The following is a 26,833-nucleotide window of genomic DNA, read 5'->3' as shown; positions in this document are numbered from 1 at the left end:
CTAGTTTTGAAAATATAATCAAAAACTTCCAACATGAAGTAACAACATATAATTTTTAAAAATGCATGAATTATTCACTCCAATGAACGGATGGACAATTTAAATCGGTTCTACGATTACGTAGCAATGAGAGGCGTGTTATGTGGCAAGTACATACAAACACACGCACATACCTATATATAGGTACATAAAGTGAGGGTAATACATAGAAAAAAGTAAATAGTGATAAAAAAGCCGCACTTTATTATGAGCCGATCAGATGGGTAGGAAAATTTTGTACGTTTGTATGTATTGGTTTGGCTTTGGGGTGTTTTTTTTTTTGAGTTTTTTTTGCGTATTTTAGGTGAACAGAACACTCTCTTAAGTCACTCTACCTTTTTGATACCTTAGATTAATGCTAATTTATGTTAAGTGTAAATTATTTAACATTTTATCTAATTATTATTATTTCATTTTAGAATATATTATAAAGTCATTGTATGTTCTATACGCTTAGCCTATATCATAGTAAAAAAAAACGTTACGTACATTCATAATTATGGTTTTAAAACAATGATTATTTCATAAGAATAAGTTTTATTATTACAAATGATTATAGAACATAATTTTAAATTAATATATTTGTAATTCAGCAAAAAAGTACTTTTTGTCTTCACGTTTATGATTGTAAAAGAAAGAACTCTATCTATTTATTCCTGTAGGAGTTCTTGCGATTAATGCGTTCAACTAAACAAACTCTTCTGATTTATAACACTTATATAATGAAATTCACAACCGTCGTGTCCTGACACCCCAAAGCCTCGAAATAATTTAACAAAAATTGTTATGCTAAGTTAAACAGCCTGTATAACACAAGCGCGTGTGAGTGTATCGATACAACTCACATATGCATCCACGCACACACACAGCATCGAGGTCACTCAGTCTTTGTGATGCAACACGAAAAATATAAATTACCCGACGACTTTGGAAAGTTTTTAAATATCTTCACTTTTTAGGTGAATCGAGGACTTTTTAAATTTGCAACGTAATTACTTGCAATAGTATTCTCATTATATATTTTTTAAAATTTTAATTGAGATACTTAGTTATGGTAGATTAATATATTTTTAGTTAGCGTTACATTTTTTTTAATCAAATTGAGATTGAAGTGGCGTGTTTTTATACATTGTCATTTTGACTGTCTGAGTATTTTTGTAGCAGGGAAAAAGAAATTAACACTTTTCTTTTATAAATACAGGAACTTTTAATTTGTTCTTATAAAGAAACTTATATCCACATATGTTTAGGTGAGTCTATGTGGATCTAGTGTCAAATCACTACATACTACTGTAATTTTCTAGAACATATAGATTATCGTAACAACATTAGATTTTTTAAGAGCCTTTTATTCTTTAGTTTTTATTACATTTTTATATTTATTTTAAAAATTTAAAATACAAATTATAAATTAGATAATCTAATATCATATACATATATTCTTAAGGACATCATGGCACAGTGGTGCAGCATCTGAATGTAAACAGCAATTGTGTGTGCCGGTCAAGTGAACGAGTTATTTACATTTCCTCGTTCTGGAAATAAAACTCACTATTTGGTAGAAAGTGCGGAACGGAGTGTCTTAACACTGGGTTGCCTCTGCCTTCCGTGCTATTTATGAAGAAATAATAAAATATATTTATTTCCATTAATTTATTAACATAATTAACAAACTTATATCAGGTTTGTTACAGAAATACAATCAAAAGGTTTATCGGCGATAAAAGTTTTTGTAAGAGAAATTACATAAAATAAAATAAATCTATAAATAAATCACATTAGTTTACGAAAGCTCATATATTATACATAGCCATTTTTACTCAAATGACGTGTTACATGTCATTGATAAAAACCTTCAACGTCATGCCTTAATATGGGAACGATACCATATCTAAAATATATTTTTTCTTTTTAATATGGAGAAATTGTCAGTTTGTAGCTAATTTTTAAATTAACACTTCACGACGTCAATTATTTACAAACATGGAATAAAAATAATGTGAAATTAAATGTTTACGTTAAATTATGACTCATTTGTTGATTACAATATAATACATATTAATATGGTAAGTGACCGCAGATTCATATCCAGACTGAAGCAATGTTTGTATAATTTGTTTGTAGTTATAGCCACCATTTCTATAGGTTATCTTAAATTAATATAATAATTGAAAACAAAAAATGATTGATAACGATAAATAATTATGATTGATAAATAGGTAACTAAGGGTCTCGAGTTCGGGCGGAAAATGAAGAAAGTCGCTAGAACTGTCATTTTATTTTAAAAAAACTTAAGGCTGTTAATTTTTAATTTTTTTTTCTTCAAGTCCCAAATGTGGCGGGACTCAACTCTGAGCTTTCTCTACCAGAGCGAAGAAATGGAATAATTTAGCAAATTAATTAACCTTTTATTAATATATAAAATTAATACTATTATTGAACACAATTCGTTTGCAATAATATTTCCGTTTACTGCTCCCGCTGTATAATATTAAGAACAATCGTGTCATCTTACATCTTAAGTCAATTCATCTTGTTTAAGCTACACAAGTTATGTACATACGTACACATACGTATGTACTCGTATGTGTACGTATGTCCCACTTACAGCCACTAAAAATTTGGGTCAAAGACTTTAAAGTGTTTACCATTGACTGTTAGGTGTATTGATATTTATTAATATCGAATTTTGCGTTTGTGTTGTCCTTTTATTTTACTATGTCAACAAAAAAAAAATAAGTACTTACTTTGTGTCGTCATAACGTGCCTAGCGTCTTTACTTTAGGTAATATATTTTTGTATCAGCTTTTGTCATAATAAACATCTTGTTTTGTTTGCTTTCTAGCGAGAGACTATATAATAGATATTTTATATTAGGGAATTAAACATTTATTGTGCTTTTTTATTATAAGTCCAAATAAACTCTTAGAAATAAAAACATAAATAAGATTGGGATTAAATTAAATCATTTGCTCTACATCTCTGCCTTATACATGAAAAAAAGGCTACCTCTTTTATTTGAACTATAATTTTTATTTACTTCACGCTATATCCCATACATAGCATCCTGCTATGGCAAAGAGGACGTAGTGTTAAGACACTCCGTTACCCACTTTCTGTCCCAATTATTGAGACGTTGCGAATTGAATGGTGGTAGACAACGCGTCGCTTCGTTTTGATACTAAAGCGGGAAATTGAAAATATTTGTTCCTTGAGGTAGAATCGAATCAACAACCATCGCGTTTACAGTCAGATGATAAACTTATTGTATTTCAATACAAATCACAAAGTCTATCTCCACGTTATCGAACATTAACTCTATTGCCAAAATGCAGTGCTTGTCGCGAATACGCATTATAAATCGACATTCGTTGTACGTTTGAACGGCAGGGAAACTTTCAAATCGTTTTTTTTTAAACTTTTTTATCACTTTATTTTGAATCGATCTTTTCCGCGTTTAAATTGTTTATTATAGTTATTAATAATTTTAAAACATGTTTTTTTTTATACTAAAAGGTTCACTTTATGTGGCAATTATCAAAAAAATAAATTAATTACACAAAACCATTAAAGCATTATAATTAAAATGTTTATATATAAACATTATACTTTATTAGTTACGCTAATTTAATGCAATAATAAAATCGATTTACATATTCTTGCGGGTTCACAAATTGAGTATATAATATCGATATAAAACATCGATACTTAATGATGCCATTTGGTGGATTTCTCGAATAACAAGCACTGAATCGATGTACATTGCATAAAATGTACTGCGACGTGAGAAACCTGTCCCGCCCGACCTTTGTCTTTAACATGCCGCCGCGTAAATTACAAATAAAAAATATTGAACATAGGTCCTCGTATAGGAGAGGTCAAGACAAAATTAATTTTAATGTTGCACACGCTTCACAAGTTTGTATGAAAACGAAATGCACACATTATGTGATATGTTACGTCATACTTTTATATTTCTGCATTAATTGGTAATTTATAATTATTTTTTTATAATTACTACACTAAATAGTTTTTAAATGTTTACCTTATGCGTAATAGATTTTTTTTGTTATATAATATCGATTAAAATACAGTTTGCGTTTCACAAATATCGATATATACAGTTCGTTCGCTCGTTCGTTTACCATATATAGGCTATCTGCAGATCTTAAAAAAAAATTAAAACGTATCGTTGTAATTTGTACTTTATGCGTTTGTATGTCAAGAAAGATGACGGTGGCACTTAAAAATGACTTTAACTATACCGGTCGCCTGACATTTTGCTTAATATTAGTTATTACTTTCGGAGGTCACTCTTCTCATTATATTTAAAGAACATAATTAAATAGAATAAATTATTCATTTAAATATACAACTAGTGTTCACTTTTTCTACGAAATATACAATCCTGACGACCATACGTTGAAAAAAACAATGAGGATATAAAAAATAATATGAGTGGTAGTCATTTTAAAAATTATTACTGTTCACTGTTATTTATAAAAATATTGTAACTTAAATTTATATAAGTAAAGTTAGATACCTGTAAGCATTTTGTTTTTATCTCCATAAAAAGTATAAGAAAATAACCCAACGATATATATTTTTGCAATTGACCCAAATAAGCCACATGGCCGCGCCGATTTAACGCGCATCTGTGGCTGTAGTAGTGAAATTGCATACAGACTGCGTACGGTCAGAAAATAATGATATTAGTGATTGTTTTCCCTTTTTAGCTTTATGCGTCCTAACTTACAGAGGCACAGATAATATAAAGTTAAGACACTCCATTCTCCGCTTCTTACACATTTTAGTGTTTTATACTCAACTGGCACGTTCGGAACACTTTGTCACAACAGAACAGGACAAATTGCAATATTACTAAGACATAAAATATCGTTTGGTTTTCACTAAGTCGGACTAAGTAAAGTGAACATTTTTTTACGTATATAGAATTAATTTGAGAAAGAACCAAAAACTATGGTTAACACCATCAGTAATAACTTTGTCATTTTCAGCGATCTGAAATTGAATAAGCTGATTTTGTATTTAAAATTATTTTAAATTACCATTGTGTGGCTTAAACTATATATTTATAAATTAAATAATAATGCCAACTTCATCCTTAATTGTATAGAAGCAGATGTTATTTTTATTTCTTTTCATATTAACCTATAGCCGTAATATAAAAAAATATATAGACAATTAATAACATTTTGATGATAAGTCAGATTGACAGGTAAACTGATTTGAAAATATTCATTAACTTAAATGTTATTACCTGCCTGTAATACCTGTTATTACCTTAAATTTTGTATCAAAAAATTTGCATTTTTAAAGTTAAATTTCCTTTTTTAAATTTAAATTTGGAATAATTTTATATTAAACCTAATATTTTCTTATTTTTGTCTTATAAAACCTAGCGTTTGATTTCACTCGAATACAAAGTGATTTTTAATACATTCTCGATGAACTGAAAGTGCACTTGAATTAAAACTATTTTAAAAATGAACCTGCAGTCATCGTTTACTCTGAACCCGCATCATAACATGTTGTCAAAAACAACGGTTTCATTAGCGTAACTAATAAAATTAAAAATATTATCATACAAAAAACAGAACAAAATACAAAATAAATTGTATTAAACATATTAATCAGGCATAATAGTATGCAGACGTTACGTCCAATGACAGGCGATATTGAATTGTGGGTGTGCATGTGTGTGTATGTGTTAATGTGTGTGTATGTGTCATTCTTTCACACATTTTTGATCACTATATTTTTATTTGCATTACACGTGGGTGTGTGCGTGGGTGTGCGTGTGTGCACTAATTGCGATAGCTACTTCATTTAAATTTCGTCAGCCAGCACAAAGTAAGGAGTGTAAGTTGGAAAGTTGATATTTTTGAACGATAAAAGTATTTTAAAGTTTAATTTTTATTGATATTTTTATTTATATAATATATAAATTAACTTATAATGTTCTTTAACATTTTTAAAGTGTTCCCTACTTAGAAAAGAATTTTTATTTAGAAAACGATTTAACGAAAACGAAAGAAGATTTATTTAGAAAACGTATAAAATTTGATCGTAGCGGATCTTAGCAATTATCTTTAGGTAGCGGAAGTTTGGCTGAAAATAGACAGCAAAAAAAAATGGCTAAGTTCCACCACTCCACTACAACCTTTTAGCCAGTTTTCAAAATACAATAAAATGTAACTAATAAAGTTATTTAAATCGCTACGACTGTGCATACAAATGAACATATCTTGTCTTTTTATATTGTCTTCGAAAGGCTCAAAAATAATGGGGTCATGCTTTGATTGACTTTAAAAACGCGTTATTGTGATTTAAAACAGTATTATATTCAATTTGTTTAGGTCGTTTGCCTTTCATTGTTATTACAATAGGCTCTTGGCCATAAAGTAGATTAAGACTGTAAGTGTTTACATCGAAACGTAGAAATTCCAAATGAATAATGTATTCAAATCAGGTATAGTTTTCTTTGAAAAAAAGAAGTAGCAGTATTTGTATCAAACTAAAGTAAACTAACGAACGCCATTACGTATATAAATAGACACAGTATACAACTTTAAACAGAACTTGAGACATTCTAAGGTGAGTATCAAAACTCAACGTCGCAATTTATCTTGCCAAAGTGAGGAAATAATTTCGTTTCCCCTAATAAGAATCGAACATAGAACTATCGTGCGTACAGTTAGATGACCTCAAAGTGTGCAATGATCTCAAATATAATTTTAAACACACATTAAGTACAAAATTAAGGCTCTTATGAACATAAGACGTATATAAGATACGTAATAAATAATAATTATAATGGTACAAAACGAGATTCCTATCGGTGTCGGTAAGGAAACGAGGTTGCCTCGCGAGGTCTAACTCGTTGGCTGTATATTTAATTGGCAATCAAAATTCGATTGAAATTTCTTTCTACTTACACTAAAAAGGTAAATGTGATTACAGTTTAAATTTATATAAGTACGTTTAGTCGTATGTATGTAAATTAGTTAGGTTTCGGTGCAATTTTTCGGTTTCTTTTTTGGTACCGACTGCTATTGTAATAATAATAAAATATTGAGCAGTGCTGATGGAAACCAGACAAGGGAAGAGTTACTAAGATTAATCTTAGGCAGACTGTAAAAAAATAAACTTGATTATAAGAAACAAATGTTACTTAAATAAGTCAAACAATCATAGATATTTAACTTTTATAATTTCTATGATATTTTTATAACTTAATTATAAGAACCCATTATTATCTCGAGTATACGGAGGATACTGAGAGACCTACGCAAAGAAGAGGCTGTTGTTGTAGCACAGAGGCACAGATTCTGCATGGAAATACGATGGGAGTTCGATTCGGGGGAGTGAAATATTGTTATTGAATCACTTTGAAAACGTACCAAGTGAAGTGCTAGAAGCCTAAGTGGCGCCACTGAATTCGCAGTGTATCAAAAATTGAGGAGAAAGTAGGGTACGGAGTTTTTTAGATTTGCCTTGCCCACTTTGATATATACGGGATACAACGTAAAGCTATATTTAAATATAACAAAAAATAATAATATCAAAGATCTCAAATAATGTCGTTTATAGCATAATAGATGTCGTTAGCTCCACAACACAATCGAATGTAACGCCACGTAATTGTTTACTTAATTTGCAAATACTTTGTGATGCAGTTGGATCTAGTCTAATTGAGCGTGATAGTTGAAATCCAATATAGTACATATTAGTGTATAGTAGGGATAGTATGGGAAAAATATAATAGTTAAGTGAATCTAGGAGTCTCTTGATATTATTATTATCATCATAGTTTAAGTTTTTTTCAAAGGTCTCATGTAAAACAAACGAAAAAAATGATGACATCCCAAAATAACACGAAATCACCAAATCAACGCTTATCCCATTTTACAAAGCCCGATAAGCGGTCCATACAGCCGGACATTACGCCCTCATTTTTATTTGGCACATAGACAAAAACAACCTTTTTTCTTTATATAGCACGCACACGCAAAAAAATATATACTACCATATAAATATATACATCAAAAGTATATATTATATGTAATTTTATCTACGAACGATTATGTGCCTTGTTGATTACTTAATAGGTGGCATAATCGTGTGGCTACCACCCCCATTTGGGCGTACGAGACTGGACAGAGTTCAATAATTAGTGAATGTTTTTTAAACAGAATTGAAAATTTGAAATGAAGTTTTATTCGGGCTGATTGAGAATTTTTCAATTGGTAATACCGATGAGTATCCGCGTTATATTCTCCTCTTTTTTTTATTTGTTCCGTCCTCCCGACGGCAATTAAAAATGGATTATTGCATTGTTGTCGTTTGTTCAGGTGCTTTTTTTTCGTTGTTTTCTTTCCAATATTATGCTTATTGTATATATTTGACAGGTTCTCATTTTGTATCGTTTCGCGTGTATTGAAAATGTATGTGGATACTTGTACGTTTGGTTCAAACTTTGCGTCAGCTATAGTAAGATCTGAATGGGTACTGAGATTTGTTTTTACTGTTTTGATTGTGGATGAAATTTATTTTATAGTTTGTTAGTTTTTGACTTTTATAGTGTATTGAAATGAAGCACCATCGTCGTGAGTTCGAACATTATATGTGGTCATATTTACATTTTGGTTTGTTTAGACGAAGTGCAAATTAGAGCCGTTCGTAGGAAAGTGAGTGTCTTAAGAATAGGTTTCTCTTATTTACCTTAAAATAAGCACTAGTTAAAAAACTCAGATACGGAATCTGCTACCATAATCTCAATCTTTAACATACAAAATTTAATCTAAATCACAAGATATCAGATCATTTATAAACTCGAAAATACACCAAAAGATCTGCCTTCTTGGAATTTTTATTATCTATGATGCGTACAATCTTTTTACTCAGAATATAATGTGGCCAAATCATTTGATCTCCTCGCATCAACACTTTGTGTTATACAGGGGTTCAAATAAACTGGTTGAGTCAACCAGTGTTAGATGATCTACGTAATATATAGCAATGTATAGTTGTAAGGGCCCGCTTGAGTGGTCTGTCTTACAAAGGGCCAAGGGCTCTCGAGACTTGTCGAGCTAGATCGAAGGGCAGGGGGTCGAAAGAACTGGATTGAAATATAGACGCGTACACGATAGACTTATAATATGAATTTAGTTTTGGTTATTTTTTTTCTTTGCTTATATATTTTTGTGATAATATTAATTATGGGGCCGTCAGTACTCTTAACGCGACGGTTGTGGGATCGATTATCACCCAAGAAATTATTTATTTTCATTTGTTCGACAAGACTCGTTATTCGTTGGTAACAAGACAAAGCATGGTGTTAAGTATCGCCACTCTTTTGCAGTGTTACGAAAATTGATCAGTACGTAGTGTCTTAACACTAGATTCCCTCTACCAGCCCTAATTTTTTTATATAATTTATTATTTTAGTTGCATTCAGACAAAATTAATTAACATAAATTGAAAAAAACTTAGCTTCACGCTTTATCCGTAGTGGGGTAGTCAGAGAGAACGGAGCGCCAAATGCTACGGTCTCTACATACCTCTTTTGCCTCGTCCACTGTCATCAACCTCTTCATACATGCCCTCCCCCGGAGGTCCTTGTGCTTTTTACTTGACCTTCCTCCAGTATTTTTGATACTGTGTTTTCGAAGATCAATCGAGGTCTCCCCCTACCGCTCACTTTTCCATCATAATCTTTTTTGCTATTTTTTTATCACTCATTCGTTCGCCGGGCCCAAACCAACACACATACACCAACATAAATTTAATCCTAATAAATAAAAGTCCTAGTCTTAGTCCTGCTAGGTTGAAATTTTTATGTTTCTTAATATTTTTCTCATTTTACTATAATCACTTTTGAAAAAGCTGCTGTGCTGTGTTTGATAACGTGTGCAATTGAAAACGAAGATTATGAGCACAAACATTATTTTAAAGAATATTGTTAACAACAGAGATACCTACCTCGATATTATTCGATAAAAAATGGTTTACACCATTTTGTACGTCATATTATATCTATACTGGTGATCGCCCGCAACTTTGCTTGCGAGGACTTTTAAACGGTAAATTAAAAATCTCGATTTTTCCAGTTACCGTACGAATACCGAAAAACTCTCTCTTAATGTTTCTCTACGCTCACTAACCTACCTCATTCAACTTCAATTTTAATTTTCTTAGTCCAGAGGTTTTGGCTGTGCGCTGAATGTCCATCACTCAGTGATAATAGAAAAGCTTTGTGTATACAGAAAATTGAAAATCATAGTGCCTCGTTATCAAATTTTCTCTCCACGCCTAATTAGGAGCTAATATGAATAATTTTATCTATTGTCATGAAAACTAAATAATAAAAAATCTAAATTCACTCAAAATCTATCAAAATTAACTTTGCCAAACAGATTGAAATGTTTGAAACGCACACACATAGCATAGTGGTTACAAGTAGTTCAAATAGCGACACACACATACATATGTTCTCTATATTTGTGTGTGTAGGATGTTAGTGTGTATTAGGGTCGACGTCCAGCGCTTTTGAAGGATATATTTTAGATATGATTCTCACTAACTTTGTGTTATATTTAACTTTTTAGGCTAAAATAATAATATTTTTGTATCTTTCTTATAATATTTTAATTGTGATAATGTACAATTTATAATATTATAACTAAATGAAGCTACAATAATATAATATTATCATCATCATTCATTATTTGATAATTAGAACCCTATGGTTATAAAAAACATTACAATCATTCTCTATTATTATTCATTAACACAAATACATATTTAATCGAAAATCTAATACCATTACTTCATATCATCATTAGAACAAACCTACTCACACAACCAACATACTATAAACACACATATAAACAAAAGATAACATTCGACATATAGCTTACATGTGTAAGTCTATCCTTCCTTGACCTAGAGACTCGACTATCACGTCTAGGTCAGGATCACTATATTCGACCGCCATAGCTTGAGCCCCCCACACTCCCGCCCCATACAGAACCATTGTTGGTTCCAACCAATTGTATAGAATACCAGGGCTCAAGTTGTTCTGGACATGTGTACCGACTAGACGTATGCCAGACGAGGACTGCGGTTAGACTACTTTAGTGTGAATTTGAATTTCTAAATTGTTTAACCAAAAGGTTTAGTTGGTTGTTAAATACCAAGTTTATAGTATGTTTGTGTGGTTAACTGATATGTTACGGTTATGTTGTTATGATTAGAAAAGATCGTTCGGCATTTGGTTGTAAACTCGACGCTTGTGGGGTCCGATTCCTTGTGCGGGAATGAATTATTTTTATTTCCTTTCTTTGGTAGCAAGACTAATAGCGGCGTTGAGTTCCGCCGCCAAACATGTAGTGTCTCAAGAGTGCCTATCCTGCTTTATGCGGGATACAGCGTAAATTCAAGTAATAGGATTTACCGTATTCCAGTTTTGAAAATGGCTAGAGATATAAAAGATTTTTATACTTTACTTTTGTTAGCTTCACTCTGAATCCCGTACAGAGGGAACTTGGGAACCTATCATTAAGACACTCCGTTCCCGTTAAGGAACTTCCATTCCCGATTCCCCGCTGAATTCTCGAGGCGCAATGCCTGGTTTTCAGAGTGATTATTAAAATAATAAATATTTCATTTTCCCGAGTAAAAACCGAAACCAAAACCGTCGCGTTTAGTGGCAGGCTTGTACCACGTGAGGATTGAACACTGGATTCTCTGCCTATCCTGCTATATACGGGATACAGTGTGAAGTGAATGTATTATGTATATTTCGCATTTTATATATAAATAGTAGCAAAGTCAAGGGATGGGAATGCAACGGTGAACGACCGCCGAAACGCATCGCGAGGCAAGGTCACGCACACCAACGCGCCGCTGGGGACCGTGAAATTAGAAATTCTAGTGATTCGACGACTTCTAATCGATACTATATAGAATATTGAGTTGTTACTCTTTTTCTTATATTTGCTATTTTGTTTTGTTTAAGCAACTTAGCGCTAGACTCTAGAGATACGATACTCCATTCTCTATTATTGCTTAATTATATTAAATTTCTTGTAGCGTCAAGAAGCCTCCTTTTCAACGTTGTATTTTAGGACTTTTTTGCAAGATTATTAAAAAAATATTTACAAATAATATTTATCGACTATTAAAAATACATCGTATTGTATTTTTAACTCTAATATGAGCTTATAGCATTAGCGACGCGACAAACAATATACTGCCTGTATAATAAGAAGTGACAGTTACAGAATATCAATAGATTACGATAACGACCTCCTCAAGTCGTATTAATTTACCATCAAGGCTAAGTTGGCATTAAAATTTTTCGTACAGGACATATCGGAAATTTAAAAAATCATAAATCACTTAAACAGGATGTAATGATTTTAAAAGACAATGCTTTTTTATATATACTATATTTATAGAGCTACTGTCATAAGGTTATAATACAAGTTATTATAATTTAAAATTTGTTAACACTTGAATAACATGGTGCATTGGACTTTTAAAATATACGATAGTATGTAAATAAAAGAAATATATTTTTTTCGTGTAGTGTTCAGTTACAATCCAACGCGATGTATGATTAGCTTACGTTTAACGCATTTTAATATTGAATGTATTTTGAAACTATATTGTTATGCGTCGACTTATATATGATACTCTTGATAATACTAACTTTAAGATACAAAAGATACAAGAAAAAATATTTTTTCGTCTATAAACACATCACCTATGCTGAAAATAAATTTAAAATGGAAGAAATTATTATTTATTACTTTAAAAATTTAGACAACATTTAGATATGCATATATTATATGCATATCTCAATGTTGTCACCGTATTAAATAGAAACCATTGCAATTGAATTACGTTGACCTCAATCGAACCTGCCTAAAAATACTAAATTTCCAAATTTATATGTACAGAATGGAATGGCACTATAGTTTGGAAGGTCAGTCGTCAGTAAATAGGAAGCGAAATATTATTAAAACGTCAAATTTATAAAAACGCATTTTATTATTTATAAATATGTGTATGTAGATAGGTACAAGAAAATGCAATAACATTATAAATGTGTTATTATCATGCCTCCATCAGCCTTCGTCACAAGGCCAACCGGGTTAATTGTGGTTGATTCACATCAAATTCTAGTGGATGTGTTTTGCTTTAAAGGTGAATATGTAAACCAGACGTTATTTGTATAATATTCAATTTGAATTATAAATAAGAATTGCAAGATGCATACATATTATATTGCTATACAACATATCCGCTTTCCATATATAGAAATACTAGAAGTTATTCAAATGAAGTTTATTGGCTATTTTAACTTGTGAAATAAGCAGACGGAACTTAGTGACATTAAGTTTTACTGTACAGAGTACACACCTCTCATCTGATCTGTGTCATCGCATTTAATATATGGATATTTTAATCTTTCTTTCAAATCAAATATAACCTCAGAAACGATTGTATAATACTACGATAAAGTACAGTGTTAATTTACTTTAACATAAAACAATTTTACTTTAACATAAATTTTAAATACGAACATTTACTCAAGTTTCTATCGAATACCTTACTTAATTAATTTTCGTTAGATATCGACAAATGTTTCGTACATCACTACGCGATCAATGCACTACTTACATTAAATTCAGTTTTACCATAGCCCTGCTTTGAAACGTTTATTTTCGTAATGTTAGGTTCGTTTGGCGTATACCTACTACTGGTTTATAATACATTTGACAGCAGACGTCACGTAAATATGTATTATTGTTTTACAAATGGCTGAATAATGAATATACATTGTTTCTGGTTTCGATTGTTAAAAAATATTATATTTATAATATATTTTTACGCAAAAATATTTAAACATTAGAAATTAAGAGAATATAGAAAAAATACATCTATAGATAATACCACTATGTATCTAAATTTCTACTAAATTAATAATTTACATCTACAATTAATTCTTACATCGACTTTTGGCTAATGACAATATTACCAATAGTATAAATATCAACTCAATGCCGCAATTTATTACCAGAGTAAAAACATGAAAATATTCATTCATTATGATTAATTCATGAACCAAAAACCGTCACATTTACAATCTGAAGCTATGTATGTGTCTATCTAAGATAGTACATTTAAAGTACATAAAAAATAACATTAAAAAAACACATTTAAAATCATAAAAAAACATCAACAATATCTCAAAGCAACATAAACCTAATTTCACTTTCAACGAATACAGATTGGTCATAGATCTAAAATAGATTTCTAGACCTAGTTAACATAATACAAACGTCGAGTCGCCTAGGTCATGCTCTAGACGTGACGTGTGTTGTGACGCGAGGTGTTTTAGCTCCGCCCGTGAACTCGGGCGTTTGAATCTTGACCGTATTCAATGATATCTATAAATATGTATATGACAAAATGTAACTGTAGGCTGTCTGTACGTAAAATTTATTAGAAAAGCTATTATTGATGGCATTTATAAATGTATTTTTGACTATTTGTCTGAGGTTTGTGTCCTTACAACTTAATGTACGTAACTTTCCTTAATGTTTAGTGTTTGTTTTATTTCAATCGGTTCATAAATAGATTTATATATATATTTCAAACAGGAAGTCGTGGGCGCGTAGGACCTAGCGTGACATCTCATTCTCATAGTCTCAAACCGTTTAAGTGATATTGCGTTGTGCTTTTTCTAACAATAATCATTTTTTTGTTAAAAGCGTCTCAATGGCATCACGTTTACTTAAAAATGTTAAAATTTAAAACTATCATTACAACATTTACAGTATAAATTTAGTCTAAAAGTAATTATATTAAAGTACAATACTTTGAAACGTCCACATTAACACAGGCGCATAAACTGACAAACACAAATACAAGCATTTATAATAAACTTAAAACTCACAGAAATTGCTATCTCGTTAACGCTCTCTAATTATGTCGAAATAATGCATAACCGGCCATTGTTTGCCCAAAAATCTTTTTGAGCAAATCTCAAAAATGCAGATGGCGCAATTAAAAAAAAACAACACGTCGGAACCAAAAACGACAAGATGGCGGCCCTATTTAGATCCTGCCTTCTATTGGCGCTAGCATTTAAAAATGGAATGCAATGTCCTTGGCGGAGTTCGTTGACCTTCCGATGCATTTTGGCGGTTTTCCATTAGCAGCCATTTTGTCGTAACCGCCATCTTGTCTAATTTTATGTTTTAGACCATCTGATCTGATGTTAGGGTGTATATTTGTTTACTTGATTGTTGTGATGCATTTGCAACTGACGCATCCTCTAGTTTATCTAATTTCGATTTTATTCCGTGAGCATAAAGTACATTTTTTGTTGTATGAATATTTCTGATTATTATTCACAGCTATTCAATTTTGGTCCATACTATAAGGCTGTAAGGTGTAAATTAGTGTATAGAAATAAGAAATTCAGCCGAAGTCTTATCATGACCAGTGAAGGTGAGCTAGACAGGGAACTTTTTCATTTTGGTAGCGTTTTAGTACTTATGAAGTTTTCAAAGGGCTTAACTTATTAATTTAGTTAGAAGTACGTTGATTGTTAAATGCTTTCGTTTATTAATTTAATATAGTTTTTAATGAACATATTGAAATGACGCTGTTTAGACGTGGTTAATGCTATATATTCTGGGTTCGAAGCGTAGTTGACACAAAAACTAAATGTTTCAAATTAATTGTATACAGAACGTTTCTGTTTTGACGGCGTTTTTTAGCTTCACCCTGTATCTCATATATAATAGGGTAGAGATAAGGAACCTATTCCTAAAAAGTGTGGAAATGAAAATAATTCTATCTCCCGAATGGTAATCGAAATCACAACCTAAGCGTCTGCAGTTAGACGCTTCGCCACGATGGCATCGTCTTTCCTATTGTTTAGTATTATTTATAGCTAAAGTTATTATCTTTTTGGTGGAACTAGAAATACACTGATAAATACTTTTATTTGAAAAACCGGATACTCCTCAAGAATGTTTCAATTACACATTCCGTATGCATTAAGAATAACAATCAATATAAATTTAACCTAAAAATGTCTATCTCATTAGTAGATTCTGGTCACGATACTGTCTTTATTTCTGAGGAACGCAGATTGTTGTATATAGGTATTTGTGTAAGGCACCGACCGTGACCGTCTCTACGTTTTAGACAATCCCCTGTATTAGTGGATAAATTTGAAAGTCAAATATGAAAAAGACGACATGGTGAAATTGGGATATGCCTGACTGAACGGTATGGTAGTTTGGTATGGTAGTTTAAATTTCAGACGGAGCAATGCTTATATATTCGAATATATTTAAAATTCTTTCATTAAGTAACTGACAGACAACGCGCAGATGAAAGTACTGGACTTAGAAGTTGTAACTTGGCGTATTGGTAGAATAGATTACACTCCTCTAGAGCATTGAGAAAAGATTCTCGGATATGCCTCAAGAACGGAAATCAACGGGTTTCCATTTTACCTCGTAATATATGCACAAAGAAACGACGACAAATGTACATATATTATTTTCTTGGTTTGATCTCCTGCAATGTCTTGGATTTAGGAGGAAAGTGTGTCGGAAGTGGTCGGAGTGTCTTAAAATTAAGTCCAGTCTGAAGCTATGACTTGGTTGACTTTTAATTTCTCTAAATTGAATAAAGGAAAGAAAAGACAAAAGAATTCATTGTCAGTCTTTTCCTATAAAAAAAAAACAAAAATCTTAGAAGAGGTATCATTTTTGTTACTACAATAAATAACATATTTTTTCTAAGAACTGTATAGACTACTTATCGATGTTCCTCAATTGTATAACAGCAGTTGCCGTATCTTGTGCAATACTGTAGAAAGCTGGCCTAGCTTTGTTAGGCACGTAGCAATGATGTAGCTGATACGTTTGTATTAGTTGCCTTATAAATTAGAAAAGAAAACGTGAAAAACGTTTTAGAGGCAGTCGTTGATTAGACGCGTCTAGTTGTAACGCGACGCGCCCCGATTTCTATTCATGGAAAAGAAAGATTTTCATTACATCGCTACAGTCAACAGGCAATGTCTCGATAATTGGGTGTTGCTAGGAGAACAATATGTCTTAATATTTGATTTCCTCTGCCTGTTCTGCCTCAATGCGGGAGACCTTACAAAAGCAAGAAAACAAAGTGATTCATCATAATTTTGAATTCTTCTTCATTGTAGAGACATTATAGAAATTAGTTAAAAGCTTAAAATTAGTCAAAAATTATAGGAATAGGGCGAAGGAATCCATAGGAAATTATACGCGGAAAAATGTTCCTTCCGGTGTTTCTAGAACGACTTTAAAAGGGTTAATGTACAGTTTAAATTACATAATATATAAAACATAATATGTATATTGGAATTTAAATATAATTAATATTATGTCTTGACTTAACGACAAAAGGTAACGCCACTTCTGTATTTGCCAATTCCCATTAGAGCACTTCCGTTGTCAATTTCTATGAGAGTAAAATATAGAAAAATTGTAAACAAAAAAAATGAACTAAAATTGAAATTCCGCCCAATAACGAAGCTATAAGCAAATCAATCAATCTAGCCTTTATAGGCTTTATGAAGTATAATGCATACATAAAGGTATGTATGTACTCGGCTAGTACTCTAAAATACACGCGGCGAGCCATCTATTTCAGAGCTTTCGATAAAAAAACATAGAAAAGCACGTTTTATGAATGGAACTGGCACGTATGTGGAGCTTTCACGAAAACTAGGAAACTAGGAAAATACTGAAAATGTTCACTTTCAAATATAAGTGACTATTTGGATTTATGGATTATTTATTGTTATTTATAGTTATTCACATTGTTATTAGGACGGAGAAGTTTGTCGCGCAAATTCTTTAGTCGTCATTAGTCGTTCTCTGTGTAATGTAGATACGTTATTAATATGGAATGGATTTTGTGTGTTTATCTGTTTATGCATATTTATTTATATACATTTAAGTAAATACATTGTATATAAAAAAATGTATGAATTTTGAAGTATGTACTTGTATCTATATTTATCAGTACAGGCTATGCTTAAGGAGACAAAAAAAGGATTCTATTTTTGTCTTGGAAATTGGTCGGTGCGTCCAATACGGAGTGTTTTAACTCAAATTTCCTCAAATATAATTTATAAAATAAAAAAATATAATTTATCACTATACTCCACACGCACTATAGTTGTACATGATGACGTCAAAGCCACGTGCATGACGTCACATGCGCCGTCACGACACGTGTAGTACGCATTGTTAGAACTAAAACCTATCTCATTCATATTCCTAGGCTTCACTATTGTTCTAGGTATAATATAAACACTAACTTTCATTTTCATATAACATTCGATTTCTAAGCGTGTATCGCAATAGAGTATGGTTTAGACTTTTGGAGGGAGAAACGTAGGGGTTTTGATTATATAGGCGATGGATAGGAGTGCGATTCCCACTCACAGAAATCATCTCTTGTAACATACAACGCGTTGTTGGGTTCCGCAATCCACCACGTAATATCTCTCATGTCAGTAGGCTACAAGCGCAGAATGGAGTATTTTAACACTACTACGAGTATATAATACTACACTATTTCTTCACTATAGCTACAATAGCAATAACACAATGTCTCCAAAATTGAGTGGTGCGTGGGAGACGGAGAATCTTAACACTAGGTCTTCCCACTACCACACACGCTATATGGGCTATTTAGAAGCTGTTACATAAAAATGCAATTTAATATTTATTTTCACTCAAATTTTCTTATTCAGATTTCTAAAATGACAAGGTACATTTGAAAAGCTACCTACAAAATGTTTTATTCTAACCCTTTCTAATCATGTATGCGTTCGGGGAAAGTGACGCAAACTAGGGGTGCGTTTAATTTATTATGAGCCCTTCTCATTAGTTACATTTTTGACAAAAAAACATAATTTACGAGTACATAAATCTCTCTATATATTTTTATACTAATATAAGAAAGATTAAGATTTTGGTCAGTGGGAAGTGCTAATCTGCTAGAACTACCGATTCGAGTTGAAAAAATATTTTTATGTTAGAATATCTATTCGACAGTCGAAAGACGTTATCGCCGGTATAGACTAGTTTATTTATACTTAACATTAGGTATTATTTACTAGTTTAATTATATTTAACAAAAATATCTTGATAATTTTTTTTTAGCCTTCACGCTGTTTTCTGTGTCAGGTTAAGTAGAAAGAACTTAGCGTTAAGACATTTCGAGACATTGCTTGTTGAATAGGGAAACTCAACGCCGCTCTTTGTCTTGCTGACACTCACAACGTCAGCTAGGTCCACTTCACCACTGGGTAATATCTGTTCCCCATTAAAACACTTTCCCTATACATGTTAAATATTTCATTCACACGAGTAGGAATCGAACCTACAACCTACGCGTTAACAGGCGTACGCTTATGCCCTTGCGATAAGACGATCTCATAAGTATGTATATAGAAAATTAAAAATCTAAATGTCTGTAACTTAACTAAAGTTATTGTAATGATACGCAAATAAACGTAGTGTTTTGACTTTAGCAATTTGCAAGTAGACATCAGATAAGTTTCAAGGATGAGGGTAATGTACCACTACAATTGTAGTGCTTGAAGTCTGCTGGCTGATCTAGATATAGAATTTAAATTTGCTTTGATAATATATCAGAGGCACCGATTGTAATTGTAAACGCAAGGCAACACGAACCTACAACAGGTTCGATTCCCATTTTGTGAATTATTTTCATTCCCTCGCTCTCGTAATACGGTAGAGAGCGTGGCGTCGAGTTTTACCAGGGCGTACGGAGACGGGAGGGCGGAACGGAGGGTCTTAGCACTGGGTGTACTGACACCTGCTTTCTGAAGAATAAGGCTTGGATTAAAAATTAGCTTGAAATAAAAATATACTAACACAATATTAAAATTATATTTATTAAAAGTTCGAAAATTTTAGTAAATAAAGTCGCATATTGTTATTTGACTCTGACGAAATTATTTAATTATAGTTTTTACTAGTAAAATAAGTTCCTACCTATATGGCAGAGGGAACTTAGGTATCTAGTGTTAACAAACTGCATTCCCATTAGGACACCTCCGCTGCATTCTGAGGCATTGGGTGTTGAGTGAAATAATATCTGAAAGGTTTGCTGAATCCATATGATTAACGCAATTTCAAAAATTCTTCACCTACATTATAAAAAGGATAATATTATATTACCAGGAGTTAAATAGTACCCACAACTATCGAGCTAATAAATATATAATGCACAGCGACGGACATATTAGTACTTTTTCTTATATTTATTAGTATTATAAGCTCGGTGCGCATACGCTCTCCACCTCGTCAGCCTTGAGTTGTTTTTTTATCTATGTAGGAAAATAAGAGTCGTAAGTCTATTATATATTTGAATACTCGATTAACCTTTGCCGTTTTGTATACAGGTTTTAGTTAAGTAGATATCTTGTGTCTTTGTGGCGTTGTGGAACAGAGTGACTGTAAATGTACGTAAAATTGGCCGGAGAGTGGAAAAATACTACGTTTTCTCTGCCTAGCCTACTATATCTATATATATAAAATCGAAAGGTCACTCACTCATCACGAAATCTCGGAAACTACATGTGCTAGGAATCTCAAATTTTGCATAGGAGTTATTTATAGGACGTAGGTGCTCGCTAAGACGGGAATTTGCAGTATTCGACTTCTAAGGGGTTGTTTTTGGGGTCGAAAGTTTGTATGAAACTTCGTTACTACAAATGCTAGGAGTCTTAAATTTTGCATAGACGTCACTAGGACGTAGTCATGGAGACAGAAATGAACAATAACATAGTTCACGCGGGTGAAACCGCGAGCGGGCCGCTAGTACAGAATATAAAGTGAAGCTAAAAAAATAGAATTTTTAGGAAGGGAGAATTTTGACACTAGGTTCCCTAGTATGATCAGGATGTAGGCGCAGTTAAAAATAATAATAAATAAAATTAAGCAACAATAAGAAAGAGAGTGTCTTTAGTGTCGTCAAGCTTATCAAACTCAATAATTTGTGAAGCTTTCTAAAGACTGTTCGTTAACTGTCCAGAATCCGAGGCTTTGCGTGTTGAGTGGTGGAATTTTGTTTTGTCTACAGCAAGTTATTGAAAATAATTCATTTTTCCAAAATGAAGATCGAATTTACAATCATCGCGCTTACTTTAAATCCTACTACTATACTGAAAAGAAGAAAATCATCGTGTCCATTCAACGGAAGTTGATTATAAAAATATTTATAAATAAAGACATAAAAGAACACTTCATGTTAATATCTTAAGTAATTGCATCCTTGCATAAGGATCTTGTATTTACTGATTCTAAAGTAACCAAAATAAGGTTTTTACAGCAGTATATTGTTTTTTCTTTAAATTGTTTAAAAACTTTGAATATACCTACATGATTGTTTTCCAAAAGAATTGGATAAAGCAGTTACGCCGTCATTGTCACTTAGTGACGATGACCCATAGGAGTTTCCACTTTGACTTGGCTACCATGGACGGTGCCAACAAATAGTATTGCAAGGATGTCTTCTCTGAGATCCTAACAAACCTACATTAATGTTCATACACTATTTCTTATTCTCTAACGGATCTGTATTAAAATTATTAAAGGTTATTATTTTAGAAAAAAAAAAAAATCGGCGGAAAGTGAAAAACCGGGGCGTCTAAATTGGCTCGGAGTGCCTTGACACTAGGTTACCAGATTCCCTCTGCCTTCCCTGCTATATGCGGCATACAGCGGGAAGCTAAAAAATAATCATTTTAGAAACTTTGCATTATAATTTTCGGTTGGCATTCACGGAAATACTTATTGACATTATGAATTATCCTCAATTGTAATCACTTCGTTCTCTTTTTTATAATCAACTTATAAGTAATTGAAGAAAAAATAATGTTTTTGAATCAAACATTCATATTAGCTTTAAGCCTTCACGGACTACACAATCAATCAGTACAGTATTCAATACTTTTAAGTCTAACAAATCGCGCCCTTTAGTTCCCACCTGACCTCCGTCAAAGTAAACCCGCTGTTATAATCTATTTTGCACCTTATAATTACATAAATAAAGTACGTTTTCTTATAAAAGTAATAAATTGCATACGAGAATAGTATATTCGATAGTAACTCTTAAACTTTACTCTTAAAGTCTAATTTAACTTAACGCTTAACATTTTTAGTGACACAATAAAACATCAATCTAATTTTAAACCTTATTTACAAAGCATAAAGTTCTTTTTGGCATAAATTCATTAAGTCTCAAGGTTATCCAAAGACAAACTGCACTTTTCCTTGTCCCTTCATGTGTGGAGATGCTTTGGTTAACTATAAAAGGGCTATCGCTATGGTTTTTTTTCCGGTCTATAGTCTATAGCCGAAATTTTTGTAGACTCTAGTCTTTTTGTCTAGACCTTTAGAACAGGTTCATCTAAAATTCTATAGAGCACGACTAGAGAGTAGGATGCGAGCATTTTGTGTTGTATTTGATGTTTTATTTTAGGTTTCTTTGCGATGTATTCCGCATATAGCAAGGTATGCACCTAGTGTTTTCTATGCGCCGTCCTGTTTTGGAAATATTGAGTAACATGTTAAGTGGTGAAACTCTACGCCGCTCTATGTCTCGTTACCACAGGATGAAAATAGAAACAATTAATTTCTCCGAGTGATAGAGAACTGAATTTGTCTTAAACTTATTCTTCTACATTTTGTATTTTTACGCATTTTCCTACACCACAGGCTAGGCAAAAAAGGCTTAGTGTTCACTCCTTTCTCCTTACGTGAATTCGAAACATAGTGTAAGTGTCTTAACACTAGCTTCCCAGATATCTTCACCTACCCTGCTATGTGCTGGATATAGCGGGAAGCCATAAATAAAGCTGAAGAGTTTACTTGGTTGAACACGTTTGAAAAATCCTTTCTGTCTTGGCTAGTCCAATCATCTAGTAAGGCTATATATAGGCTATGATGCACCACGTTAATCGTTTCCATGTTAAGTACACTGCTTAGTTGGCGTTAGTTACCTCAGGAACTTAAAATAATCCTTATCCTTATCCTTAATTCCTTATCCTTGATTCCTGTTATTTCCATTTGAACAAGAGGTCAAAGCCGTAGGTAAATACTAGTAAACTCCTAAGCATTTATACTCGCTCGACTCATTCACTAAATTGATCTTGAAACCGAAATTGACATTACAATATTGTAATAGATAAAAGACCACCGCTTTGTTAGCCAAAGAAAATTGACCGGAAGGTCTCTATTCGGCAATGTGAAACCAAGCGTCATATAGTTCCCATTCTTGAAGAACAATCTGCGCTTGTTGTTTAATTTCTTTTTTTTTCTTAAGCTAAAAAAAATTCTATATCATAATGAATTAAAAAATCTGAGAAGAATATATAAACTTGCACAATTTTAAAAATATAATTGTATATATAATAGTGCAATTTCGTCTATAATTATACTTTATAGATTTTTGGAAATAATATACATCTACAATTGAGCCAGACCAGCCCCATGTTCAGTGATTATTCAGCTGATTCCCACTAGGGGGAAAGAATAATTTTAATTTCTCCGCTCTATTAAAACAAACTGAAGAGTTGACTTCCGCTTCTTTACTCGCAATGTCTCAAATTTAGATGAAACGCGCTGATGCTAGGTCCTCTCTGCCTACCCTGCTATATGCGGCATAAAACGTGAAGCTGAAGAAGAAATATATATCCCCTCGACAAGGAAATGAGTCTGCAACGATCAGACATTTATACAAGTCCCAACTGCGCCTGCGCTAGTAATTGAATAATCTAGAAATAGATGGGAAAAGTAAGAGCTGTCTCGATTTTGATATAACATAGTTTTAAAATTATTTGCGATTTTATGAGAGTATTAAGTGAAGCTAAACTTACTGCTTTACAAATAAACGTATTATATTTACTAGTATTAAATCTGATGAAATGAATAATATATTTTATTATATTATAATAAATATATTTTCTATATAAATTGTACAGAAGATGTATTTTAAGAAGCAGTATTTTATTGTGTGATTTGTTCTATCACTTAAAAATATTAGATTTTTTGTATTAGAGATTGACAGACGACGTACAGATAAAACTACTGGACTTTTTAAATTTGCCACTTAAGTAGGTTAGGGAGTATGAGTGAAGTAGGAGTGGATAGCTCTAAGAAAGCATATCAGGAAATACATAGAAAACGAGAAGAAACGGGCTTTTTTATTTTACCAGTCGTAAATCAAAGTAGCAGGCGACTATTCCAAATATTTTTTTTTAATTTATCAGAATCTCATACAAAATTTCCTGTTAGAATTTTACCAGACCTTATACGTTAAGACGTATATGATATTATGATTAAATTTTCCACTTTAAAAGAACCTTTTTTTCTTACTAATAATAATATTTAAAATTTTTGTACATGGGAAAAATAAATACACACGTTGCCATTATTTATTTACTTATTATAAACTATAACACACTAATATATGGATGATATTCATCAATTTTAGGTTTCATCTCCCAGCGTAGTACCTATAAGATATTTATTTTTATATTCACGCTGTACAAAGGGGAGACCTTGTATGTCGTTTGGCGGAACTCAACGCGATACTTTGTCTTCTTAACAGAGCGAGGAAATTAAAATATTAAATAATTATTACAATTTACTCTTTCGAGTGGGAATAGCACCCAGAACATAGATTATATGTTTACAGTAGTGCGGCTTACAAAACAGGCGGAAAGTATAAAAAATTAAATCCAAAATATATTAAATCTACAGAAAATATATAGTAAGATTAAGATTAATTAACTATAGTAGGATTATTTACGTCAGATGTTAAATATAGGACTAACCCACATTTAAAATAAAAAGACAAAGAAATGTGAAAAAAGTAAAGTACTGGGGAACGCGTAATGGCGCCACATGTAAGTATTTATAGTCTATGCGTTATGTTATATTTTATCTGTGCAAGCGCATGGCGGATGCATTTTATTGAAAGATTTGCAGTTTGAAAAATGTAATAAAAAAATCTTGTCTCTTATCTCCCTTCGTAACTATTTAAAAATATATAGAGAAACACATAGCTAATTTTTTACACAGCTTATTTTTTCTTAAATTTATTACTAAAAGTTTTATTTAAATAGTTGTAAACTTCTTTTTTGAAATCAATACTTTTTAGGTACCTTGGTAATTTTTCCCATGAGAGTAGCTTAGATAGAAAACCAATCACTTCACAGACATCTTATTGGATATTTTTATTGAAAAAATCGACAACTAAATTTAACATTTACCCAAACAGAGCTAATTTTTAAACTATGTAGCAATTCTTTTTAATTACACAAAATAAAGACTACTAAAAGTTGTACAAAGGTTATAAAAAACTGCATACAATTTTCAAATTTTCGAATGTGCAACAACATGGCGGTTGCGCCCGCGCACTTTATAGGCTTCGAAAAAAACACAAAAGCAAGATGGCGGACTTTCTCGGCAGTGCCTAGTGACGCTGACGTCACTGGACGACGTGTCCTTGTGTCTAGCATCTAGTTAGTATATTTAAAATTATTATAAATATATATTTAAAGCTAAAAACTGAGTTTTACAATACGTGAAAGTCCTTTGTGTTGAAAGAAAATAATTTACAAGTATAAATAAAATTTTTAAATGATAGTGGAAATAAAAAAAAACAGAAAATCTACTTACCAAAACCAAAACGAACCAAAAAGTCACTAGAGTCCAAACAAAATTCTAAATCATAAGCACAACACGACACAAGTCACTGCAGCAGTCTTTGATATTTTATTTAAAAAAAGAAAAAAATCTTGAATTTGCAAATTAAAAAAAAATTATGCCATAATAGAGAGGGTGCTGTAAAAAAAATAAGATATAAGAAATAAAACACTTGGCCCGCCGACAGAGACACAACGCTTGTTGGCAATAAAAATTCCAATTAGATTATGACCAGCGCGAGTTGGAAAACTTAAATGCTCAATAGTAGAGATGTATTTGCTAGAGAATGATTAAAAAATTACCAGCAAACGTTATAAGCCGAAAAATCTAACCTAACCTAACCCTGTCGGGCGGGCGACTGGCGGGCGTGTAGGGGCCGCATTGCCAAATATTTTTTTTGCATCTCGGCCGAATTATGCACTTGTATGCGACTTACGTCGTCCCTTCATTGTAGTGGTGCGACGTGTACGGACACCATTTTTATACGACGCTAGTGTGTGTGACACACACACGTGGGGAACAAACGAAATTTTTATCAGTGTGCGTGTCCCTTTGCTTTGGTTTCCTTTAAAATTCGACGTGTTATGTAAACATGGTGAATTTTGTGATTTTTTTTTATTTTAGGCTAACATTAAAATGTTTAGCCCTAAAAGGGGTCGACGCCCGTTGTATTTTTCGGGAACTCTGACTAATTCCGGCGAGAGGATATCGTACAACGTACACCAAAGCCGACAGAAGTAGCTGCGCAGGCGCATGCGAAAAATTCAAACATTGCATTGCATTTGGAAAAGCTATCTCGCGTTGGCCATTGTGTACTTCCTCGTGCCGATAGCCTTGGATGCGTTTTATTTTTATATTATTGATGTAAATCACTGCAACGATAAAGCGCAATGGTATCGTCAAATCGGGTGACTGTAAGATTTTTATGCCACGTTTTATAGTCC

The 26,833-nt window shown here is 32.2% G+C and overlaps 1 protein-coding gene across 6 annotated transcripts in view; it reads right to left on the bottom strand.

The window, feature by feature from the left end:
- Positions 1 to 26,254, bottom strand: part of br (broad-complex core protein) — a 102,990-nt gene extending 76,736 nt beyond the window's left edge. For 5 of the 6 annotated variants that reach the window (XR_014878531.1, XM_085194030.1, XM_085194036.1 and 2 more), the window contains exons 1-2: positions 26,192 to 26,254; positions 25,863 to 26,027 (exon numbers count right to left, since the gene is read on the bottom strand). The gene's annotated coding sequence lies outside the window, so the exon portion shown is untranslated. Of the gene's footprint in view, positions 1 to 25,862 lie in introns of all 6 variants that reach the window. The other variant, XM_085194031.1, reaches the window with a different exon arrangement.
- Positions 26,255 to 26,833: the final 579 nt, after the last annotated feature.

This window comes from Heliconius melpomene, chromosome 12 (assembly GCF_056956725.1).
Source record: "Heliconius melpomene rosina isolate 202511_hmr_F chromosome 12, ASM5695672v1, whole genome shotgun sequence".
Lineage (NCBI taxonomy): Eukaryota > Metazoa > Arthropoda > Insecta > Lepidoptera > Nymphalidae > Heliconius > Heliconius melpomene.
The sequence above is the reverse complement of the archived record's forward strand: the minus strand, read 5'-3'. Positions and strand labels throughout refer to the sequence as shown.